We start from the raw sequence: 6,000 nt of genomic DNA, 5'->3' as shown, positions 1-6,000 counted from the left end.
TCCACCTGAAGAAGGTTTTGAAGGCTCTGCAATCTGCAGGCCTCTCTATCAAGGCATCCAAATGCCAGATAGGGCAGGGAACTGTGGTTTACTTGGGCCACCTTGTAGGTGGAGGCCAAGTTCAGCCACTCCAACCCAAGATCCAGACTATTCTGGACTGGGTAGCTCCAAAAACCCAGACTCAAGTCAGGGCATTCCTTGGCTTGACTGGGTATTACAGGAGGTTTGTGAAGGGATATGGATCCATTGTGACAGCCCTCACTGAACTCACCTCCAAGAAAATGCCCAAGAAAGTGAACTGGACTGTGGAATGCCAACAGGCCTTTGACACCCTGAAACAAGCAATGTGCTCAGCACCAGTTCTCAAAGCTCCAGATTATTCTAAGCAGTTCATTGTGCAGACTGATGCCTCTGAACATGGGATAGGGGCAGTTTTGTCCCAAACAAATGATGATGGCCTTGACCAGCCTGTTGCTTTCATTAGCAGGAGGTTACTCCCCAGGGAGCAGCGTTGGAGTGCCATTGAGAGGGAGGCCTTTGCTGTGGTTTGGTCCCTGAAGAAGCTGAGACCATACCTCTTTGGGACTCACTTCCTAGTTCAAACTGACCACAGACCTCTCAAATGGCTGATGCAAATGAAAGGTGAAAATCCTAAACTGTTGAGGTGGTCCATCTCCCTACAGGGAATGGACTTTATAGTGGAACACAGACCTGGGACTGCCCATGCCAATGCAGATGGCCTTTCCAGGTTCTTCCACTTAGAAAATGACGACTCTCTTGGGAAAGGTTAGTCTCATCCTCTTTCGTTTGGGGGGGGGGTTGTGTAAGGAAATGCCTCCTTGGCATGGTTGCCCCCTGACTTTTTGCCTTTGCTGATGCTATGTTTACAATTGAAAGTGTGCTGAGGCCTGCTAACCAGGCCCCAGCACCAGTGTTCTTTCCCTAACCTGTACTTTTGTATCCACAATTGGCAGACCCTGGCATCCAGATAAGTCCCTTGTAACTGGTACTTCTAGTACCAAGGGCCCTGATGCCAAGGAAGGTCTCTAAGGGCTGCAGCATGTCTTATGCCACCCTGGAGACCTCTCACTCAGCACAGACACACTGCTTGCCAGCTTGTGTGTGCTAGTGAGGACAAAACGAGTAAGTCGACATGGCACTCCCCTCAGGGTGCCATGCCAGCCTCTCACTGCCTATGCAGTATAGGTAAGACACCCCTCTAGCAGGCCTTACAGCCCTAAGGCAGGGTGCACTATACCATAGGTGAGGGTACCAGTGCATGAGCATGGTACCCCTACAGTGTCTAAACAAAACCTTAGACATTGTAAGTGCAGGGTAGCCATAAGAGTATATGGTCTGGGAGTCTGTCAAACACGAACTCCACAGCACCATAATGGCTACACTGAAAACTGGGAAGTTTGGTATCAAACTTCTCAGCACAATAAATGCACACTGATGCCAGTGTACATTTTATTGTAAAATACACCCCAGAGGGCACCTTAGAGGTGCCCCCTGAAACTTAACCGACTATCTGTGTAGGCTGACTAGTTTTAGCAGCCTGCCACAAACCGAGACATGTTGCTGGCCCCATGGGGAGAGTGCCTTTGTCACTCTGAGGCCAGTAACAAAGCCTGCACTGGGTGGAGATGCTAACACCTCCCCCAGGCAGGAATTGTCACACCTGGCGGTGAGCCTCAAAGGCTCACCTCCTTTGTGCCAACCCAGCAGGACACTCCAGCTAGTGGAGTTGCCCGCCCCCTCCGGCCAGGCCCCACTTTTGGCGGCAAGGCCGGAGAAAATAATGAGAAAAACAAGGAGGAGTCACTGGCCAGTCAGGACAGCCCCTAAGGTGTCCTGAGCTGAAGTGACTCTAACTTTTAGAAATCCTCCATCTTGCAGATGGAGGATTCCCCCAATAGGGTTAGGATTGTGACCCCCTCCCCTTGGGAGGAGGCACAAAGAGGGTGTACCCACCCTCAGGGCTAGTAGCCATTGGCTACTAACCCCCCAGACCTAAACACGCCCTTAAATTTAGTATTTAAGGGCTACCCTGAACCCTAGGAAATTAGATTCCTGCAACTACAAGAAGAAGGACTGCCTAGCTGAAAACCCCTGCAGCGGAAGACCAGAAGACGACAACTGCCTTGGCTCCAGAAACTCACCGGCCTGTCTCCTGCCTTCCAAAGATCCTGCTCCAGCGACGCCTTCCAAAGGGACCAGCGACCTCGACATCCTCTGAGGACTGCCCCTGCTTCGAAAAGACAAGAAACTCCCGAGGACAGCGGACCTGCTCCAAGAAAGGCTGCAACTTTGTTTCCAGCAGCTTTAAAGAACCCTGCAAGCTCCCCGCAAGAAGCGTGAGACTTGCAACACTGCACCCGGCGACCCCGACTCGGCTGGTGGCGATCCAACACCTCAGGAGGGACCCCAGGACTACTCTAAGACTGTGAGTACAAAAACCTGTCCCCCCTGAGCCCCCCCGAGGCTTCCCCTGACCGCGACTCTTTGAATCCTAAGTCCCGACACCTGGGAGAGACCCTGCACCCGCAGCCCCCAGGACCTGAAGGACCGGACTTTCACTGGAGGAGTGACCCCCAGGAGTCCCTCTCCCTTGATCAAGTGGAGGTTTCCCCGAGGAACCCCCCCCTTGCCTGCCTGCAGCGCTGAAGAGATCCCTAGATCTCCCATTGACTTCCATTACAAACCCGACGCTTGTTTCTACACTGCACCCGGCCGCCCCCGCGCTGCTGAGGGTGAAATTTCTGTGTGGGCTTGTGTCCCCCCCGGTGCCCTACAAAACCCCCCTGGTCTGCCCTCCGAAGACGCGGGTACTTACCTGCAAGCAGACCGGAACCGGGGCACCCCCTTCTCTCCATTCTAGCCTATGCGTTTTGGGCACCACTTTGAACTCTGCACCTGACCGGCCCTGAGCTGCTGGTGTGGTGACTTTGGGGTTGCTCTGAACCCCCAACGGTGGGCTACCTTGGACCAAGAACTAAGCCCTGTAAGTGTCTTACTTACCTGGTTAACCTAACAAATACTTACCTCCCCTAGGAACTATGAAAATTGCAGTGTGTCCACTTTTAAAACAGCTATTTGTGAATAACTTGAAAAGTATACATGCAATTTTGATGATTTGAAGTTCCTAAAGTACTTACCTGCAATACCTTTCGAATGAGATATTACATGTAGAGTTTGAACCTGTGGTTCTTAAAATAAACTAAGAAAAGATATTTTTCTATATAAAAACCTATTGGCTGGATTTGTCTCTGAGTGTGTGTACCTCATTTATTGTCTATGTGTATGTACAACAAATGCTTAACACTACTCCTTGGATAAGCCTACTGCTCGACCACACTACCACAAAATAGAGCATTAGTATTATCTCTTTTTACCACTATTTTACCTCTAAGGGGAACCCTTGGACTCTGTGCATGCTATTCCTTACTTTGAAATAGCACATACAGAGCCAACTTCCTACAGATGCTGTGTGGTTTCCTGAATGGTGAAGTTTTATTGACTTTACAGTAGTAGTAAGATGCAGTTCTTTGCATTTTTTGTTTTCTGGGATTTCTGGGAAATTACAGTCTCTTCCTCTTCTTCTACATGGTGGATTTTGAGTTTTCTGTTCTTTTCCTCAGGTATTCCCGACAGGATGGTGCCGCCAGGATCCCGGAGAAAAGGAAGAGCGTTAAGTAAGAGGTCCGTATCTCATGTGTTCTCTTTAAACCACCACCTCACCTATGACAGTACTCCGATTTTAGGGATAACCATGTATGATCCAACCGGGGTCTAAACAAGCCTCCTGGGTCTGTTGTGAGGCATTTCTTTCTGTGGCTCCTGTCAGATCTTAAGTACCGGAAAGCAATTACCGTGCAACACTTTTGATAAACCCTTTCTGTAAAAAGTTTCCTCTTTCAAGAGGAGTGATTATTACTCCGTATTTTATGAACTCTGCTCTGATCTGTGGCTGGAACAAGTGACAATACACTTGTTAGAACCAGTGACTTATTAGAATGAAATGCCCAGTTTAGTGTCACATGTTAAAGTAAACATTGGTGCTCTTAAATTTCAAATGAGAAACAATTGCCATTTATGCCCAGAACACTGAGCGTCTCACGTTTTCCTCAACAGTTGGTTGACTCCCACAGTTGTCGGAGGAACAGGAGCTAGCGATATGCCTACCTCTCCTCGAGGATTCTCAACCCTGTAGTATTCCACTCCCTCCCTCAAATCAGTCACCCACAACACAGCAACTCTCCCGCAACAGGCTGCCCAGCATCCTCCAGCGGTGTCCACCACTCTTTGGTCCACATCTTTTCAGACTCGTCAAGATGGGTGATGTCATGGCCTTCAGGTCCAGTTCTTTCATCCCTTTCCTCTGGCGTCCCATAACAGGAATCCTCCTCCTTTCCCAATCTCACTTCCTCTGTTCCTGATTGCGTCGCATCTTGAAAAGCTCCCCCTGCCTGTTCCAAAATAGAGTGGTCCTTCGTTACTGTTGGTGTTTCTCCACAGGTCCCATCCCGTTTAACCCTGCATCTCTTTACCTCCTCACAGATATTGCAGCAACAAGGCGAGATGACAGTGGATACCCCAGGGCTCAAGTCAGGTAGGAAAGGGAGGTTACAGGGCTCTTCCTCAAGTCTCTTCTCCCTTACTCTCTTACTAGTAAGAAATGTGTCTTGGGACTATCTGGAAATTAAGTCAGCATTGATATGCTCTTTCTCTTCTATCCGCTGTAGATCTTTTTGGGATTTTGGCTTGGAAATCTTCAATATGACTGTGACCTTCTCAGTGTCTCAGATCCAGATTCCATATAGAGCTATAGATAACTATATAATCGGCAGCATACATTACATGGGGTTTCAAGATGGGATTCATTATTCGTTGGAATGTTGCAGGGCCTCAGTGGAGCCCAAAAGGTAACACTGTGAAGTTGTATAAACCATCTGCAGAAGAGAGACCTGTTTTCTCCTTATCGCTTTCTCTTAAAGGGACTTGCCCAGTAGCCCTTGCATAAGTTCAGGGTACTTACGTATTTCTACAGTTTCTCTATCATTTCATCCACCTGGGGGAGGGGATAAGCATTGAATTTAGAAATCTTATTGACTTATCTAAAATCAGTACAAAAGTGAACAGGCCCATCGAGTTTAGGAACTAAAACAATTGGTGAATTCCATTCACTTAAGGAGGGCTCAACGACTCCCATATGCAATATTTGTTTTACCTCTTTTTCAAGGACCTCTCAGCGGACCTCTGGAATATGATAGGGTCTTAGGGATACTTTCTTCCCTGGTGCCGTACTTATAGGATGCTCTATGACAGAATTCTTGCCTGGGATAAGGGAGAACACCCCCTGATGAGGTTGCAAGTGGTTTTGCAGTTCATAATTCAAACTTTTGGTTAGCTCTGAATCAATAAATTGAGTGTATAAGGGGGTTTCTTCCCCATGGGTTCTGAATAGGATGGGTAGGTGTCCATTTTTGAGGCAGTTTATGTGGTAAATCTGAAATATTTTTTTCTCTGAGTTTAACTCAATACGATAAGTGACAGGAGTCACTTTCTCCACTACCTCATGTGGGCCTTTGCACTGACCCAAAGGCTTCTGTTCAGAGGAGGCATCATTAAGAGGACAAAATCCCCTAGAGCTAAGGTACGAGCCTTCACTGTTAATCATATTGAGTTTTGTGAAATTGTTGGGCATTGTTGGACTTTTTTGCTTATGCAGGGTCATCCTCAATCTTTTTGCCTCCTATTTCTTCTGACCTATTGCTGTTGGCTTTTAAACTCTGAGCACTTTACCACTGCTAACCAGTGCTAAAGTGCATATGCTCTCTGTGTAAATTGTATGTAATTGGTTTATCCATGATTGGCATATTTGTTTTACTGTTAAGTCCCTAGTAAAGTGCACTAGAGGTGCCTAGGGCCTGTAAATCAAATGTTACTAGTGGGCCTGCAGCACTGGTTGTGCCACCCACATAAGTAACCCTGTAATCA

Source organism: Pleurodeles waltl, chromosome 12 (assembly GCF_031143425.1).
Source record: "Pleurodeles waltl isolate 20211129_DDA chromosome 12, aPleWal1.hap1.20221129, whole genome shotgun sequence".
NCBI classification, from domain to species: Eukaryota; Metazoa; Chordata; class Amphibia; order Caudata; family Salamandridae; genus Pleurodeles; species Pleurodeles waltl.
This window is presented reverse-complemented; position numbering follows the sequence as displayed.